The sequence below is a fragment of the Orcinus orca genome, chromosome 11, assembly GCF_937001465.1.
Source record: "Orcinus orca chromosome 11, mOrcOrc1.1, whole genome shotgun sequence".
In the NCBI taxonomy this organism is placed as follows: Eukaryota; Metazoa; Chordata; class Mammalia; order Artiodactyla; family Delphinidae; genus Orcinus; species Orcinus orca.
Genome location: NC_064569.1, coordinates 57074596 through 57095105, shown reverse-complemented (window position 1 = coordinate 57095105; position 20510 = coordinate 57074596). Strand labels below are relative to the sequence as shown.

The 20510-nt window shown below is 38.3% G+C and overlaps 1 long non-coding RNA gene across 2 annotated transcripts in view; it reads left to right on the top strand.

Annotated features, from left to right (window-relative positions):
* The first annotated feature begins 9691 nt into the window (after nt 1-9691).
* The window catches only part of LOC125960561 (uncharacterized), a 31450-nt gene continuing 20631 nt past the window's right edge, over nt 9692-20510 (top strand). For both annotated transcript variants that reach the window (XR_007470359.1, XR_007470360.1), the window contains exons 1-2: nt 9692-9713; nt 13886-13970. This is a non-coding gene — a long non-coding RNA (uncharacterized LOC125960561). The remainder of the gene's footprint in view (nt 9714-13885; nt 13971-20510) is intronic.

The window sequence follows — 20510 nt, the reverse complement described above, 5'->3', positions numbered from 1 at the left end:
GTGAGACATATACATATAGACTCAGGAGAAAGGAAGAGGAAACTGCTCAGCTAGTTAAGGGCTGTGCCCCAAACTGGCCCAGCACTACTCCCACATATTCTGTTGATCAAAGCAGGGACAGGGCCCACCCAGGCTCAAGGGCGTGGAGAAATGGGGTCCACCCCTGGATGTGGGATCATTTAATTGTTGCATCCATCTTTGGAAAGTACTATTGCCATGTGTCTTATACTCATGAATTTTTAAATTTCTTTTTGTGGTTTGTAATTTTTTAATCATATGTTTGAGGCCATGGAGTTAGTTGCATGCACACTTAAAATTATTTTATCTCCCTGGTGAATTGTACCACTTACTATGATGAAGAGATCCTCTCTATCTTGTGATGCTTTTTACTTTTATCTTTTCCTTGATAAATAGCAACTTAAAAAAAATTTGCCTGGTACATTTCACTGTTCCTTTCTTTTGTTGTTCTGTGTTTTAGATGTTCTCTTTTTTCTGACAATCTTAACTATATCATTTAGTCAGTTGCACTGACTGTATGTCTAGTTTAATGATATATCTGGGTTTACATCTACTGTCTTATATATTCTGTTTGCTTATTTTTTCTAGGTTCTTTTCTCTCTCCGTGCTTGCCTTCTTTACAACTAATTTTTTTCTCATTACATTTCTCCCTCAATTAGTTCAGAAGCTGTATACTATTTCTATTACTTACTGATTACCTTTGAAACTAAACAAAACTAAAATCTAAATTTAATCAATAACTTTAACTTTCTCTGGGATAATAATAATTTTAAAAGGCTTTGAACAGTTTAACTTTATCCCCCTCACCCCACGTTCTTATATGTTACTGTTTTTGTGTAATTTAATTCTGGTGTTTAACCTTACAAGACAGTATTAGTGTTGTTTTAAACAGTTGATATTCATTTAGATTTACTCAAAAAATTATAATCTTATGTGCTTTTCATTCCTTCTTGCATCTCAAACTTTCTGTCTGGGGTCACTTTCTTCCTAAAATGCTTACTTTAGAATTTCCCTTAGTAAATGGCCTTAAAGTGGCACGCTGTCTCTCTTTGTTTGTGTAGAAGTACCTTAGTCTCTGAGTACAAAAGCACATTTTGGCAGTTGTGTTTTTTGAGTATATTGATGATATTATTACACAATTTTCTGGCTTTAATTACTGTTGTGGAAAATTTGGTTTCACTTCATGTCTGTCTTCTGAAGGTAATCCGGTGGCTTTTAGGATCCTCTGTATATCTTTAATATTCTAAATGTTAATTATTCCATTTCTAGATATAGATCATTAAAAATTTATTCTGCTTGAACTTCTTAAATCTGGGAACTATTACCTTTTGTTAGTTTTGGAAAATAATCAAGTATTATCTCTTCAAATACTGCATTTTTTTATTATCCCTCTACTCTCCTTCTAGAATTACTATTGTACGTATGTTAAACTTCTCAAATTTTTAATTTTTAACCTCTTTTTCATAATTTCTTTGCTTTTCTCTCTTGTATTCTGAACTTTGTTCCCGCTCACCAAATCTCTCTTCCCCTGGATCTGATCTACTGTTAATCCCTTCAATAATTTTAAAAAATTTATTTCAAGTATTATGTTTTCCATTCCTATAAATTCTTTTTTGTTTATTTCAGGTATAATACAAGGTCATATTATTTATTTTATCTGCCCCTTGAAACTACTTTTAGTACTGAGTTGTCCAATAAAAAAACATACAAAAACCTGAAGTCATAGTTTTACTTTAAAATTCTAGTTGCCCAAGGCCCTAGGGTAAAGCAAGTGCAATTCTTTCTGGAGGAATTTACCTTTATAGTAGGTTTCAAAGAATCCTTATAAATGATCTTCATAACCAAGTATATAAGGAAATTTTGCCTTTTCTGGGGAGGGCAGTGTATTTCCACACTGTCCCACGAATAACCGTTTTTTCCCTGCTGCTTCTCAGCCCCAAGGATTTTCCTTGCAGTCCCCTGGGAGTGGGGGATCAGTTGAGTTTGCTTCTGGTTTACCTTTAACTTGACAGTATAGTTTTGAGTCATAGTCTTATGGAGGAGAGAGATCATCAGTTCAATGGATACATTACAGTTCTTGCCCCATTTGACCAGTCATCACTTTTGATACCGTAAACTACTCCCTATGTCTTGAATCACTGACTTCCCTTGGCTTCCATAGTGTGTTATCTTCCGGTTCTTTAGTTTTTCAGTCCTACATGGGAACTAATCCTTCTGTCTTCATCTTTTAATGTTAGAATTTCTATGACTGTTATTGACCCTCTTCTCCTTTTGTGTTCATTTCCTAGGTAAATTAAGATGACTTTAAACACCATCTTGTTTCTAATGAAACCTAACGATCTATGTACAATGGAATTTTGTGTCTCTTCTGAGTTCCATTCCCATTTGACATCTCCACTTGAATATCTCAGTTTCCTGAAACTCAGTATGTCCTAAACTAAACACAGGTACTGATGTCTTTCCGTCCTCCAGCAGCCTCCAAACCTGATCCTTTTCTAGTCTTACTTATTTCAGTCATAAGACACCATAATTCAACCACTCACTCCAGAAATCTTCCTGCCTCTCTATCTTACATTTTAAGACATTTTCTCTCTTACTCACTAGGCTGCAATCACGCTTGTCTAAATTCTAAACTTCTTGGGAACTCTTACCCAAGTTCTTTCATCTGCCAGGACTAACTCCTACACCTGCTTCAAACCTCTGTTAAAATATCATCTCATCAAGTGAGTTTCCCCCAACCGCTTTTGCTGAGTTAGAGGAGGAGTCCTTTTTACGCAGTGTCCTCACATGCTATCCTTCTCCTTCATAGTACTTTTAACAACTATAATATAAATAATTATATTAAAAATAAGTTCTTCATTTGTTCAACATTTCCTATGTGTCTCCTCCACCATAAGCTCCTCGAGTGTGAGGTTTGCCTGCCTGGTGTACCACTGCATCACCAGAGGAGTGCTTGGCACACAGTGGGCATTCAGAATCATTTGTTGGATGAATACATGAATGGATTGTTAATGGCCCCATTTATTACTCAAACACTTGTAAAATGCTTTTGTGAATGCTTGGGAGTTCCCAAACCTACCCAAACTAAAGTATGCTATGAAATTTGTTTCACTTCCCTGAAAAATATTTTCAGATTTTTCAAATTTGGGCTCTATTCATGGAATTGTGGATTTCAATTTTATCTATCCTGTCAGTTGGGTGGAAAATAATGTTGAAAATTACCAGTGGGGAATTGTTGAAGGCTTTTGATCAAGGGAGTGGAGCATGGTCAGATATATGGTTCAGAAAAAGAACTTTAGGATCAGTGTGCAAATTGGATTGAATGGGGAAAGATCTAAGGCTAATGAAAAATTATGAGAGACAAGTAGAGGAGTAATAGTGAGGCATGGGAAATAGGAGATTTATTTGAGAGGCATTTTAGAGGTAGAATTTGTAGGGCTTGGCAATAGCATGGAGTGTGTGATAGAGAGGGAGAGATTCAGGATAGATGGGAGAATCTGATGAGATTTGGGATTAATCTTGTTTTTAATTCACCTGTATTGCTTGCGGTGTGGTTAATTAGGCATGCATGTTTATGCATATCAGAATTTCTCAATTTTCCATATTATAAAACTGATAGGGCCCTGATTTTCCTGACTCCTGTTTTTATTTCCTGACTCATTTTATCTATTATGAAAGTTTTTTTCCAAAACCCCAGCTGTGTGTCTCCTCCACCATAAATAAGCTCCTCGAGTGTGAGGTCTGCCTGCCTGGTGTACCACTGCATCACCAGAGGAGTGCTTGGCACACAGTGGGCATTCAGAATCATTTGTTGAATGAATACATGAATGGATTATTAACGACGCCATGTACCCTGGCTCCTTGGCTGGCTCCTGATACCCCAACTGAGAAGGCTCAGTAACCTCTCCTAGAAGGTTAGGTTCTGTCTCTCAACTGCCAGGCCCAGTTCAGAACCTACTGTGATTTGATTACCCCACGCCAAATTTTCTTTCAGAATTATTGCTGTATGGACCCCCACATTAATTAGTATTTCTTGGTCCTAGGATTTGCTTGTATTACCTCTGGCCTTGCTAAACCATTTGGATATTCAGTTATCTGACTGCTCTCATAAGAGCAAGCTTACTGCCAAGTTAATTTCCTCCAACATGCGTCCTGCCCATTCTCAGCTTTTTCTCAACTGGCCTTTGTTTCTGACATCTTGCTCTGTCTTTTCTCCCAAATGTTTGTTAGTGGTGGAATTTTCTAACTCAGGCAACTGGGTAAATGAAGAATCAGTTTAGACAACCAAACTCCCTCTCCCCTTTTCTCTATTGAGTTTGTTGCCTCAACATTTTTTTTTCAATGCTTTTGTATCATAATAAATATTTGTTCTTTCAAAAGCAATGTAATTTTTTCTAGCCTTCAAATTCATATTGTCTTATTGATATATAACAGCTTCCTCTAAATATGCAAAGCCTCCACTCAGTGTTTGGCTCTACAAGGTTCTCTACCTGATTGATCCTGATGGGCCAGTCATTGCAAAGCTGAACCTATTTAGCGTAGGGCTGCCATCTTCCCGCTGCCCCAGAGAGCATTTCTGTTCTTCAAGAACACAGTGTGTGTGTGTGGGGGGCATCATCTCCCTCCACACTGCTTATGATCAGCTCCCTTTATCCCTCACTGCGTGCTCAGGGTCTTTTCTGAATGTACTTTTGTTTCACAGTCTCATTTCAAAGCTTTAGAGAAGTAAGAATTTCTTCCATAGAAAGTTCATGGAACCTTCCATTAGAGTTTTGATTGGTGGTTCTCCCATGAGAGAGCCTAAAGATGATATGAAAAATTGTAATTTGTAAAATGATGACTTCACATACGAAAATATGTAAACATAGTTAACTTATTAGACTTCATCCAAATTGTTTTAGTTCGGGAAGTTTCATCAAAATGTATAGTTAATTTGTGCATATGTATAGATTATAGATTGTATCCTATAAACAGTTTAATGTGTACTTAATGTGGAACATGATTTTTATTTTAGCACATATATTAAACTATTTGAATATGAATTTTGTGTATTTATCTTAAGGTGTAGAAAGCAAAAGTCTATTTTGGAAGAATAAGATTCTGGAGGGGAGAAAAACAGTATTTTACAGAAAGATTGAATTACATGCCAAAAGTACTCAGAACAAATTCAGTTGTTTTAAATGTATCAAATATCAAAATGTAATTTTCAAATTTTAAAAAGTGCTATTAACATTAGCTTCTCAATTTTTTTGTAGCTTGTTAATATTAGTGACTAGTGCCAAGTGGCTCCTAAAACCAAGTTATTCTTTTCCATTTAAATTGTGTTTTCCAAAATCTGTAAGGTTATTCCACTCCAATATTCTTAGATATATTTATATATAAAGTCAACATCTTTGGATGAGATATTGAGTATCAGATTGACTGTAATATTTTGTTATAATCCATAGATATTTTACAGTATAAAATATTTAATTTACAGGTATGATTGGGAAAGATTCTTTAGATTTTTATCTTACAAAAATAATGGAAAATCATCATGTCAGTTGGATATCGTGACTGGATACTGCCTAACGTAAGTAGGCTTCTGATAAGTTGGCAATTTCCAAGATGGTTATTTCATGTTTTCTAGTCATAAAATATACTGGAGCCCGTTAAGACACTTGTACAGGGTTGTACAGGGGTTGCACACTGCTTGTACAGGGGTTGACAAGCAGTCTTCTCCTCTTAGACTCTGCTACATCCAGTTTTGTACTACCTGTCATTATTAGGTTTTAGAAGCTTAATCTGATGTATAGTCCTTGAGATATAAAAATAGTCTTTGTATTACGAAGTGATGTACCATAGAGTTCCTTTTAAATGGCAAGCTTTTTACACAGCTTTCCTCCAGCTGGGCCAGGACCTGGTCTGCCTTTGAGAGGACTATATTTGTGACTGCTCCTTTGTCATTCATCTCTCAGAGGCTATTGTCACAAATCAGAACAGAGAAGCCCCAGCCTTCCTCTGATGTTCCCTCCCTACACAACGAAGCTTTGTTCAAAGAACCAGGAGTCCTCATAGACTTTGTCTTTACACAGTAGGCTGGCCCACACAAGTCCCTAGAATTTGGAACTAAGATACTTCTGTCCTTATTCACAGAAAAAGTACTGGAACCTCAGTCCCTTGCCCAACTCCAAATCTAGGAGCTCCTTCAATCTTGAATCCAGTCATTGAATAAGTCCTCTGTATTCTACCTGTAAATCTCAGAATCCATCCACTTTTCTCCATGCCCACTACCACTATCCTAGCTCTGGTCACTATCATCTCTTGTCTGTATCACTGCCAAAGTTCCCTACTGTCACCTTGGCCTTCCGTCTCACCTCCCAGAAGTTGGCTGTCTATATTTCAGTGTTACTGAAATGCAAATACTTCAGATGCTTCCTTTTGTCACCAGGATAAAGTCCAAACTCAACATGGTATTTCTACCCCTCTCTACCGTCAGTTCTCACTTTCATGTTTCCGGATTCTTTGCTTCTCGTATTCTTTGTTGATCCTAAGCCTTTGCATATGCTGCCCTTGGCCTGGAACGATGCTCTCCTTCTGTTCTCCCTCTGCCTCTTCCATTGCCTTTTCCCCCTCCTCCCTGACAAACCATCTTGCCTGCCCAGTTGAACTCATCATTTAGATACAAACCTTGATGTTGTACACTCTGGAAATCTTCTCTGACTCCCCAGACTGAATTAGATAATGCCATGCTTGTGTGCTCCCATAAGACATAGTACTCTGTATGTAATGGCCTATTTATTTGTTACCTTTGCAACTAGACCACGAGTTCCTCGAGGACAAGCACCATGTATTGCTCAGTGCTGAGTCCTCAGCACCTGTGATGTTATGTGCCTGGATGAATATTACCTTGTGCCCACTTACCCCTTACTCCTGATTTCGTTCCTATATTTCATTGGCTTCTGGACATCTGGGCTTCTCTCCTGCATGCTATTTTGTGATTGCTGCCGTTGAATCTGACGTTCGGTTCAGCTTTTCTTCTTTTGATCTTGGCACTTGTTCTTTCTTGGATGTATTTTATACCAGCCCTTTGGACCTCTCTGTTTTAACTGCTTTGGAAAACGACCCTCACCGTGACATTGCCTGTCCAGCTGATGTCCCTTCTTACCCTGTGTCTGTATGAAAGGGCGGGGGAGAACGGGGGATAAGATATTTTGTTCCTAATGATTTGTTATTATAGTATCACTGTGCGAAGGTAAACAAATTTGACTTTCTTTTGGACAGCTAGAGAACTACTGTGGAGCCTTACCCTATGATCTGAATTCATCACAATGCGGTCACATTTTCCTTACTGATCAATTATGTGGTGCCTCTGCTAGAAGTCTTGAGCCTGTTCCTTTCAGTGCATTCACTGTGAGCATCATCTCTAACTAGCTGCTTTCTCTAAAACCTCAGCTATCCCTTTTCTTTATCTGAGACTGCTTTCAAGTCATAACAACAAGCAGGGAGGAATACCTTAATTACTGCTTTTTCAACAGCCTCTACTTTTCTCCCATTTCCAAGTTCTAACTCAAAGGATAGTGACAAAAATGTTCCCCCAAATCTTTTCCAAGCCTCCAAGATTTTCCTGCAAAGAAAAGAGAGTGACTAAATTATTCTCTCTTCGTTCTGTTTCCTCCTCTCCTCTGCTTTCTGATCTGTCAGGATGTTTTGCCCTCCTGAGGAATGACTTTGTTCATCTTTCCATATACCTGTTGTTCATTTGTATGTTTTCTTTGGAGAAATGTCTTTTCAGGCCCTTTGCCTAGTTCTTAATTGTTTTTTTTTGGTTTGTTTGTTTTTGCTATTGAGTTGAAGGAATTCCTTATATGTTTTGGATATAACCCCTTATCAGACACATGGTTTGTAATTATTTTCTCCCCTTTTATAGGCTGCCTTTTCATTCTGTTAATTGTTTTCTTTGGCTGTGCAGATACATTTCAATTTGATGTAGTCCCACTTATCTATTTTTTGCTTTTGTTATCTGTGCTTTTAGGGTCATATCCAGGAAATCATTGCAAAGTCTAATGTCATTATTCTTTCCCCCCTATGTTTTCTTCCAGGAGTTTTTGGTTTCAGATCTTACGTTTAAGTCTCTAATCAATGTTGAGTTGGTTTTTGTGAATCCTTAAAAAAATTAAAAATAGAAATAACATGTGATACAGCAATCCCACTTCTGAGTATTTATCCAAAATAATTGAAATTAGGTTCTTGAAGAAATACTTGTACTCTCATGTTTATTGCATCATTATTTACAGTAGCCAAGATGTGGAAACAACCTAAAAGCCCACTGATAGATGAATGGATAAAGAAAATATGGTATATACATACAATGAATATTATTCAGCCTTACAAAAGGAAATCTTTCCATATTCAACTTGAGAGCATTATGCTAATAAGTGAAATAAATCAGTCACAGAAGGGCAAATCCTGCCTGCTTCCACCTATATGAAGTATATAAAATAGTCAAAGAAACAGAGAGGAGAATGGTGTTTGCCAGGGTCTGGGAGAAGGAGGAAATGGGGAGTTGTTATTCAATGGGTATAAATTTTACTTGTGCAAGATGAATAAGTTCTAGAGATCAGCTGTGCAGCATTATACAGCATTGTACATCATTATTAACCAATAAAAATTGCCTAAGTGGGTAGATCTCATTTTAAGTGTTCTTAAATAATAGTAATAATAATGATAATGATAATAATAATAGTGACTTTGTTAACCACAATTTCGGTTTCTTTTTGAGTCAGGTGTGCCTAGCAATTTAAAGCATTTTATAAACTTCTACAGAGCCCTGCTTAAGGGACTTTGAGTCATTTTTCCCTTTGAAAATTAAATAGTTCAAATAGCAACTAATCTTGTAATAGTGTCACATTTGTACACCTCTCAGAGAGATCCCCAAACATTTTTTTTTAAATTTATGGGAAGTCCTTATTCATTTGTGACACAAATTGATGTTTTCCTGATGGTCAGGAACAGAGCATGGATTTTCATTTTTAAGTAACAAAGTATGAGTTCATGAGTGTCTGTCAGAGCCCTGTAGAAAAAAACTTTATAGATGACCCTCGAATGAAAATTATTTTAATTTTTAGAGAAAATGAAATAGGCTTATATAAGACTTTGTATCTGAGAATATCTAAGCAATACTGTGTGAATTGAGTCAGAGTAAACTCAGTTAAATTTCTCATAGCAGTAGGTCCACTGGTCTGCAGAGTAACAGTGGAAATGACTTTGCTTAACCAAAGCAGCACTGAACAATAGAAATAATGCAGTCTTCATATGCAATCTTAAAATTCTTAGTAGCCTTATTTAAAAAGTGAAAATAAACAAGAGAAATTAATTTTGATAATTTATTTAGCCGAATATATCCAAAATGTTATCATTTCAACATACAGTCAATTGCATATTATAAACGAGGGGCTTTTTTGGATACTAAGTCTTTGAAATTCTGTGTATATTTCATACTTATAACCCATTTCAATTCTGACCAGCCAATTTCATGTGGTCAGTACCACATTGGATAACAAAGATCTAGAGCCTGAAGAAAGTACCTGTCTTAGGTAATATCAGAGTGGCTGTAAGATGAAAACTGAGGATTAGATGCTCCCCAAATATGTCCCTCTTACCATGACACTCATAAAGTCTTCCCGACTTAGATGCCAGCTCTGGGAAGAATTAAGGTCAGTATCCTTAACGTGGATGAGACTGAGTTGCTTTCACTTCACAGAATGGGGGCCTAAAGTACAAATTAAGTTTAGCTATGAATGAATTAGAAATTTGTGTTTCTTGTACTCTCCAGTTTGTAGTCTGACTTCCCTATCTGTTATGCTTACCTCACAAAGTGGTTTAGATTATTAAATAGGAAAATTAAAAGAAAGAATGTGATACAGTGTCTGACCTGTTGAAGGAACACAATACCTTCCCCTTTCCTCAGTTACTTCAAGTCCAGAGAGGCCAAGGCCATAGGTTTTATCTCTTTTAGGATCAATAAACTTTTGAAGATGGATGTCTGAAGATTTCAGGATGTGGTCCCTGCAGTCATTAGGTAAGAAAGTATAAATGAATAAGTGCCACTTATTTTCACTAAAGGATGATAATTAAATTATATGACATTCTGATACTGTAATATCCGCATCGTCTATGAAGATCAGTGCTTGGAATTGGAAACATATGTATACTAAGAAGTGTGTTAAGTACAGGTATATACATTGGCCTATTCATTCATAAATAGACTAAACAAAGTGCTGAAAAAATTATATTTAGAGAAAAGTGTTTAAATTGTTTTAAAAGTGAGAAAAGCATCCTAACCACAGGAAGCATCCAGGATTATGGTTTTATTTTTTTACTGTTTTTTGAGACACATATTGATTTTGTCACTGTTGTTTAGATCCAGCTTGAATGGAATCCTGTCATTTTGTCAACAATGTTCAGGCCTAACCAGTAAGAAAACGACATTAGAGTCAGAGGCTAAAAAGAAAATCCATGTAGTTGATGTTAACCATACATGTAAGCAGCTGGATGGAAGAATACAGTTATCCACAATCATGGCAGAAACATACCAGGATGAAGATTTAGGAGAAAAGATTCAGATCCTTCTTTGTGTAGTATTGTATGGCAGTGAAATCTCAGTAAATATTGCCTAAAGACATTATAGTTAGGATATAGGTATAGCTATTATAACAAAGACCCAGAACACCAGTGGTATAAACAATATAAAATTTATTTCTCTCTCATGGAATGCTTTAAGAGCAAGCAGCCCAGAGCAGACATAATGGCTCCTTGGTATGGTCTGTATCCTTCTAGGTTATGGCCAGTGTGGCCCTTTGACCAGGTCAAGAATGGCCCAGCCCTTGGCCCTGTCTTTGAGAGTTCTGCACCCAAACTCAATAAAAATCATGGAGGAAGGACAGGATATCCACAGTAAAAATGCTCAGTCAAAGCAGGGAAGAATGGGAAACCCTAGAGCAGTCACTGGCTTTTAGCAATCATGAAATCTTGCTGAGGAGGACACTGCAGAACCTCCATGTCTGGCAGCTTGGTTAGTCCTTGGTTGGTTCATTTGGAAACCTCTTATTCTGCTCTCTGAGGAAATTCTTCCTCCTCTGTGCTCCCTGGATTTGCCCTCTGGGACACTCTTCCATGTCTGTGATCCTCCGTAGTAACTTTAGGTAAACAGGAGACCATATGTTGCTCTTGGGAAATATTCTCGGGGGTTGCTTTATAGGTTGAGCTATTTTCACATTATATGTATGGCTTCTTTAGCAATATATTTTCCTCAAAATCTTAGTAGGCTTATAGTCTGTTGGCTTCAGGCAGATTTCACAAACAAGTAGCCAAAGATATTCTCTAGTCAGACTTACATCTGAAGACCTTTTATTAACTGGACTTGTTCCTTTGCCCATTCTCCCCATGTTATTAATGCCTGCTTGAGGGTATCCAGAACAACAGGGTTAATTAGGAAGCCTCTAACATTAACAAGATCATTGCTTGTGAACTGGACTCACTGACCTATGGGGAGATGCCTGAGAGGACCTGGAGGCACAGTCTTAGGTCATGCTGAGACTTCATCTTTAGAACCACTTCTTAGCTCTGTTTCAGTTTTGGATGTAGAAGTAATGAACTTTTTCAGTGATCCACGTTTCTAAATTACTGGACTCTTTGTCCATTTAGATTGAAGTTTACATGCAGAGAAAAACCTCCTTAAATGTGTTCCGTTCAATCTACGCTCGCAAATGTTCTAGAAACGTTCTAGGTGTTTTTTCTAGGTCTTTCCTGAAAGTCTCAAAATGCAGCCAATATACACCAGCATTCTGAGTTTTTGCAACAAGTTCCTAGACTCGCAGGCCATGCTCGAATGTGTTCTGCTTTCCAAGGCATCGGAGGTAACAGTTTTCTTAAATGTATTCCCAAGAAATAGTAAGAGTCACCGATTTTCCAGCTTCTACTGTCTCTGTCCCATCTGCCCGCTGCCTACCTCTTAAGGTCAAGGTCCCATGTATTAGATTCTGTTGTGGCAACTCCAATTCTAGTATCAAATTCTAAATTAATTAGGCTATAGACACAGTTGCTATTACGGAATGCCAAAATAACAGTAGTTTAAACAAGATAAGCCTATTTCTGTCTTCCATGGTAGGCCAGATGAAAGCGGTCCAGAGCAGGGAAGGCAGCTTTGAGACAACTTCCACTTTGTGGTTGAAGATGACTTCTTGAGCGTTAGTCATCACACTTATGTGATAGCTGCTGCGAAGCAGGAACTAAGAGAGGGAAAGTACCTTCTTTCTCTTAAACACATGACTTGAGAGTTTTGTATCACTTATGCTCCTATTACATTAGCCAGAACTTAATCACATGACCACACCTCACTGTAAGGAAGGCTAGAAAATGAATGAGGTCTTTAACTGAGCAGCCATGATCCCAACTAAGAATGTTTGTACGACGTTGGCATCGCTGTTCATCTGCTTTACAGACATTGGGTGACTTTCACTTTATCACTCAATAACCGTTCTCTCCTTTCCCTTCTTAGAAGGAAATAACCAAGTATGAACTTAATTGGTGCTCATGGATTCCAAAGTGGCACAGCATTTTTGAAGAACTTCTATTTTGTTTGGCAAAGTAATTAACCTCCTGGAAAGATCAACATACATTTCTTGGTCTTGAAGGTTTTATAACATTTCCATAGACCACAAAACTAATAGGACATCTGTGAACAAGAGTGTTGGAAACTACAGAAACCAAAGGAGTGTCTCCCAAATAAGCATTTATTTTTTTAATCTTCCTTTCTAGACTTGCTTTCTAGAAACAGCCCTCTTCTTGTCTTTGCTTTCTACAATGGTCTTTCACTGAATCCACACAGATAAAAAGGACAGAGCATCTAAATCTAGATTCACATCTCCTTGACTGCAATGGTAATTTCCCCCTAGACCTAACAAGGGCAGACATTAGGTGTCCCAACTATTCTTTAGACTGTTTCAGATTTTTCACAGCATGGATTAAATGGTGGTGTTCAAACACTGGAGCTTATTAATTCCACTATGAATAAAACCAGACCTGACTTCTGATTCAATTTTAATACAAAGTATTGGAAAGTGTACAATCCTGGGGTCAGAGAGACTGTGGTTCAAACCGTGCTCTGGTATATATGTCTTAGTAAATCCCTTATATGTGGCGGAGCAGATGTCAGTTTTCTTAACTCTTCAAGTTTCATATTCATGATCTTAATTTTAACTATTAGTTCTCAATATATATCTCTAATTCTGTTCTTTTTCCTGAGCTTTTTTCCCCTGTATCTCTAATTGGACAGTTAGGGATAATAATTGAACTTACTAGGGCTGTAGATGGTTAAATGGGATGACATTAAAATTGCATAGGATGGTGCCTAACAGTCAAATCATAATTATTATTATTGTGGTCAAGAGGAATGAACAAATCAATAAATCTATCATCTGTAACACACTTCATAAGAAATGGTACAGCTGTGTGTGTGTGTGTGTGTGTGTGTGTGTGGTGTTAAAATAAAAATTGTTCAAATTAACAGAGGTACACCCGAACATTTTTCTTTAAAAAGGAGCTATGATTGAGAAATACTACTCTAACCTAGAATTTCCCCTTTCTCTTGCTCTAAACTTTGCAAATAATAGATAGATAGTTAATAAATGGTACTAACATAAGTTTACTAATATGAAAATTTTAAAATTAGTCTAAGACTCTCCACTATTAATATATTTATATATTAATACATTAATATTAATAACATTAATAGCCCTATGCCAGTCATCATTAAATGCATGTCATACATGATCTCACTTGAACTTCACAATTACAATTGATGGTATATCTCGTCTCTGTTTCACAGATAAATACTCTGGTGTTCAGAGCAGTTAGCTGACTTACACAGAAGTGTATGGCAAGGAACTGAGAGATGCAGGAGTAGAACTCAGGTCAGTTGTGTCTAAAGTCTCTTCCTGTCATCAAAACATTGTACAGAATTTTAAAATGTATATGTGAAAGTATCAGAATGGCTGCATTCTAGCAGTATGTACACTAATGACACAATCTTAGAACATTTTTCTCTAGACCAGCCTGAGAGCAGGTATTCATGGCCTTGCTCTCCTAGAAGAGCAGGCATGTAGAGATACCGAATTCACCTGCAGTGGGAAATGTCAGTTAGAACTGTCAAGTGTATCTTATGGACGCTTTTTGGCTTTGTGTTGTATTTTCAGCTTCATTTGGATCTAAGAGTGAGGGAACAAAAGAGGAAAAGGAGATTCAAAGAAAGAGTTCTGATACCCATCATTCTTTTAGTCCTAGTGCCAACCTTCAAAAAAAATGCTTTCCAGTTCATCTGTCTTTGACTAACATATGCAGAGATGTGATCAGTCATCAGAATGATCAAATGCACTGGAGAGAGCCTGTGAACAATAAAAAGGCAGCTGCAGTATCTTGGCAGACCGATGCCATCGTCAGTGGAATTTGCAGTTAACATTTTTAGCTGCAGTTGAGGAAGGCTACCATAACAATGGTATTAGACCCTTCGGTGGAAAACTTCTCATTAGAACATAATGGAACAGTTTAAAATATTCAGAAATGGTAGCCTGACTAGAGTCCCTGTTGTGGCAGTGCACTAGTTTTCTATAGCTGCATAACAAACTACCAGAAACTTAGCAGCCTAAAACAATACACATTTATTATCTCGGAACTTCTGTAGGTCAGACATCTGAGCACAGCATCACTGGGTTCTCTCCTCAGTGTCTCACAGGCTATAATGAAGGTGTTGCCCAGGGTTACAATCCCATCTGAGGCTTGGGTCCTCTTCCAAGCTCCTGCAACTTTTGGTAGAATTTAGTTCCTTGCCTTTGTAGGACTGAGGCCCTCAGCGTCTAGAGACCATTCATGTAAATGTCTTAAAAAAATGTAAACTATTACTTATAGGGACATAAAGCAGATCAATGATTACTGAGGGAAGGAGGCAGGGTAGAAAGAGGTGGATTACCAAGGGGCAAGAGATAATTTTGGAGATAATGAATTTTTCATAATCTTGACTGGAGATGGTTTCACAGGTATATACATATGTTAAAATTAGATGAATTTTATACTTTAAATATGTGCAGTTTATTGTACATCAGTTGTATCTCAATAGCTTTTAAAAACTGAATATAAGGAAAGAGTGACCAGTGTGCAAAATATACTGAAGTCTTCCTGTGATGAAGAACTAAGACGCCCTTAGCTTGTCACAGAGGAAACAGACATCATGAGACAGACCTTTGCCTGGCCAACTCGGCTAAGACTTAATTAGTCAGCATCTATTTATTGAGCACCTGCTACACACCATGCACTGTGTTAAGCACTTTGTATATATTATCTTACGAGATCGTCACAATAACTCTGCAATACAGTAACTTTGTGTGGCTTACTCCTTCCATAAAAATAAGTGCTTTGGGACACTCCACACAAAATCATTAACAACCTTTCATCTCAAATAGAGATCGGCAGTGTTCTGAGAGATGCACAGCAGGGGCCTCTGAGTTACAGAATACTGCAAATAAAAACTGGCTGGCTTGGTGATTTGAATTTTTCTTCACAGGCTATATCTAGGAGTTTTTCTGGTTCAAAAAGCACAAAATTTAGGAAAGAGAAAGGGATAAATGTCTCTGTACACTGATCTTTAAGTCCATGAACAGCAAAATCTCTAGCTAGTTGAAGGCATTTCATGAAATGTATAAAATTAGCCCAACATTGTATCACCACTGTTTATTCCAATGGACAGCAAGGTCAGTATTCTCCACAGGAAAGGGAACTGTCTTGAGATGGAGGTGTGGAAGAAGGTCGAGATCTGACATAATATTGACCCAGATCAGTGAATTCTTTACATGAGTAAATGAGATATTAGAATGGGGAACTACATTAGAATCAGAGCAGCCCTTTCAAAGCGCTCCTGTAATGTGAGAATGGGATGGTTGGGAGGAGACAGTAGTGTCACAGTTAGGTCCTAAACAGCCCTGGAAACTTGATGAAATAGAATCAGACTAGTGAGATGAGCCATGACTTTGAAAATCCTGGTTATGTAGCTATGGGCTGTGGGGCATTTCTGAGCGCTACGCTGGGGTTGCTCATTTCAGATCTACATGCAAATATATATAAAGTCACGTGGTTTATGGAATTTCTCTGATCGATTATGCAGACGAGCAGCAGACACGCAGTTGGGAAGGTTCGGGAAACTGGCCTGTTGATCATGCAGATAGTCTTATCCACCCGTGGAGTAGGCATCAATCACATGAGTGAGGATTTCCAGGGCTTTAAGAAGGCTGATTTTTTAAAAAGTTGGTTCATGCCTCAGATTCCATATTTATTAACTTCATTTTGAAGTTCTGATCACTATTAAAAGAAAATAATCTCTGAAAAGGTTAATAATTTTAGTAATTTTCATTATAATATTGATGTATTTAGATGCATAATTTATAATTTGTAATTTAATAATATAATGCTATTTAATTATAACTTCTTTGATTATAATTATAGTATATAATTTTATAATTATATAATTACAGTGTTTTGAGGATGATACATCAAAATCTAACATAAGGTGCGCACATTGCTTTTTGGTCTTCGTTTCCAATGAGGTCAAATACTTTTATGCAATAGGAGAGTTGTTAATATAGAAATATATGTGGTATTAGATTTTTTCACTGGGCTCTTAGGAATATATCTACTATAAGCGAAGAAGGGGCTTAGAAATAAAGCAGAGGAACTTTAACATTTTTCAACTGCTGTTTCATTAGGCAAAATCATGCTATCGCACATGACTTGAATCTAGAAAGTAGTCATTGGAATCGAATGCAAAACTATCACTGATGATAACATTGCTATAGCATCAGGATTGGAAAACAAGCAGCACCTTTTGGAGTGAATGGTGGAAATGTACCTTGCTGTAGGAGGCCCGTTTGTCTGCAGAGGCTTGGTCCAGTAATGCAGTTTGGGGCTCTGCAAGTATGTTACAAAACACTTGTAACACATTTGAACAGACTGAATCCCTCCCTCTTGACCTCTCCTGTTTCAGATTCCTTTATTTTCTGCAACAAAAATTTGCATCCAATCAACAAATAAAAAGTGAAAATATGAAAAGGTAAAGAATTAGCTTTCAAGTTGGGCACCAGTCCAGTTTTAAAAATTTAATGAAATTAAAATTAAGATAAAGTGACGTACCCAAAGAAGATTCTAATGGTTAAAACCTGGTTCGATGGAGCAAAATTTGTACTAGGAAAGCTTCTTTTCTTTGTCTCTTGCTTTTCTGAAAGTGAGTGGTCTTTTTGCCTGTGTGATACTGCTCATTCTAAACTTAGAAAACCTTGCAGGACTTCCCTGGCAGTGTTTTTACTGCCAGGGCCCCGGTTCAAGCCCTGGTCAGGAAACTAAGATCCTGCAAGCCGTGCAGTGCGGCCAAAAGAAAGAAAGAAGAAGAAAAGAAAACCTTGCTTAGAAAATCTTTTGCTTGGCTCTCCTCTCAGGATTTTATCGTTTTTACATATTTATGAACTTCTCCCAGAGCAGTAACAGTAAAAAATTGCCAGAAGGCCCTGTCCATACCCTGTGAGGTAATGATGTCAACCTGTACTGGACCAGGCAGTATACAGTCATCTCTTTGTCTTTGCATATCTTATTCTCTCTGCTTAGGGCACTCTCCTTTGTAAACCTGGACGTGGATTTGTTAGAAAAATATAAAGTAATGGACTCTTTTCTCCTAAATGCACATACACAGAATTTTGCATACCCTGCCTGGCTTAGACAGAGTCCCCTACAAAGTAATCCTTGCACTGCCAGACGCTGATGGTGTGCCCACATCTGTCACTGTATTTGGAATATTTGTTTATGTATTTGACCATCTCCAGGATGCTAAACTCCTAGAAGATGAGGTCTATCCCTTATCCAGGTTTTATCTCCTGGACGCTCAATATATATTTGTTGAATGAATAGATGCCTTGAGTTTCAGCTACTTGAGGCTCAATTTGTCACCAGTTATAGATATTTAAGGGCAAATTCAAAGACTGGACACAGGGGTTTCTCAACAAAGGTTGAGTGAATGCTGCAACATTTTAATGCCTGAATGTATGGTACTTTGTAATGGAAAAGATGTTTATCATGTATTAATTTTGTGAATAAGCCAAGCCCCACTCCCGCTCTCTCTTTCACACACACACACACACACACACACACACACACACACACACACACACACGTTCTAGTTAGAACTGGACAGTATAAGAAAGCTACTAAAATATCCAGTCGTTCATATATAACAAGACATTTGTATATATTTAATATGTTGATGCTCTGGGATTGTAAGGATCCTACCTAAGGATAAAGAAGTATCAATAATCCCACATTTCTCCATTCTGAAGAGAGTCATCAAGAAATTAAGCCAGATATTTCTAGGCTTGCTATGAGATTGTTAACTGGCCCTGCTACCTCCTAGATATCATGCCAGCACTGACGCCCACCTTAAGATGAAATAAGAGGAACAGACAGGGAAGAGAGAGGGTATACTAGTTTTCTATTACTGCATAACAATGGCTTAATGGCCACAAACTTAATGGCTTCAAACAACATGAATTTATTATGTAACAGTTTCCCTGGGTACAGGTTAGTTGAGTCCTCTGCTCAAAGTCTCATGAGATGAAAATCAAGGCATCAGCCAGACTGTGTCCTCATCTAGAGGTTCAACTAGGGAAAGGTTTGCTTTCAAGCTTCCTCAGAAGGTCCGCACAATTCATTTCTGTATGCTTGTAGGATTGAGGTCCCCACTGGCTTACCTGTTCTCATCCTAGAACTACTTTCAGCTTCTAAAGGCCATTCTCAGGCCCATACCATGTGGTCCCTGCCCTTGGCCCTCTCACACCTCCGATCTCTCTGCCTTCGGGGAGGGAAGGCCCAGTGTCTTTTAAGTGCTGATCTGATTAGATCAAGTCCACCCAGATACCTCTCTTTTGATGAACTTGAAGTCAACTCATTAATAACCCATTCAAGGAGTAATATCCCATCGTGTTCACAGGTTCTGCCCACTCAAGAGGAGAGCATTACACAAAACATGTACACAAGGGGTAAGAATATTGGGGGTGCCCTGATAATTCTGTCCACCACAAAGACATTATGGGAGGGGTTTATGGAGCTCTGTAAGTACAGTGAGAGGTGATCTAAGATGGGAGAGAAGAATCTTGTTTCTTACTGCAGTCCTACCCTGTTGGTGCTATTGGACCAGCACAGAGCACAGTAGGGGAGTTCCTGGTAGAATGTGAGGCACATTCCCTGAAGTTTGTGGTTATACATAAAAATTGTTCCTTTTTATGGCCAGTGTATTTTCTGAAAAGGAGAAGACTTGGCGGAATACTTGGCAGCAGGGAGGCGGTAACAGATGGTGATGTGGTGTGCCTTAGAAGAGGAGAGAGTCACCCATTCCAGTTCCCAAGACTCCCAGGGAGGAGGTCAGGAGATGCACCACTCTGCGGTGGAGGGTAGGGTTGGGGGACACTGGTACATGGACTAATTGAGAGAGACTAAAGGGAGACCAGGTGGCCCCTCTTTGAGGGCCCCAGGGGCTGAGGAAGCTGAGAGAAAGTTGAAATCTTTCCCAAGAGAGCCATGCACAGAATCTCTATGGAGACTGTTATATCAGCAGAGTAGAGATTCCAGACCTGAACCTGACTAAGACCTTGGTTGCCTCCCCACCACGAGCAGGTGACCAATTACTCCAGAAGATCTTTGCCTCTCCTGTTTCTCCTTTCGACCTCCCAAATCGGAGGAACTGATTGTTGAAATACAGAAGGGAAGGAGTAACCAGAATCAGACCATTCTTTCACCCCACTGCAGATCTTTCACCCACAAGCCTGGTCTACTGGGGAGAGGGAAGAGGAGTGGGTGGGAAGATTAGCAAATGTCATTTAAGCCCATATGAGACGAGAGGCTTAAACAGACCTGGACTTCTAGTGGAAGGTATGGCACATTTCCAAGATGTGTCCATAACGAGTAAGGAGCTGACACTAGACAGAGCATGACTGAAAAAAGTGACTAGAGAAAACTAAAAACATTTCATGTTATAAACCCATGTTGAGACTATTCAATAAAAATTATAAATATATTTAAAATTTCCCCCAAGCTTCCAAATTTTTTTTTTTTTTTTTTTTTTGGTGCGCGGGCCTCTCACTGTTGCGGCCTCTCCCGTTGCGGAGCACAGGCTCTGGACGCACAGGCTCAGCGGCCATGGCTCACGGGCCCAGCCACTCCGTGGCATGTGGGATATTCCCGGACCGGGGCACGAACCCATGTCCCCTGCATCAGCAGGCGGACTCTCAACCACTGCGCCACCAGAAAACCCCCTAAATTTTTTATGTTCAAAAAAGAATTTTTCCCCCCATGGCTCCCAATTTTCCAAGAAACAAATGATATCACTAAGTTACATAGAGGAGTGAATTAGATCCAGATACATTTCC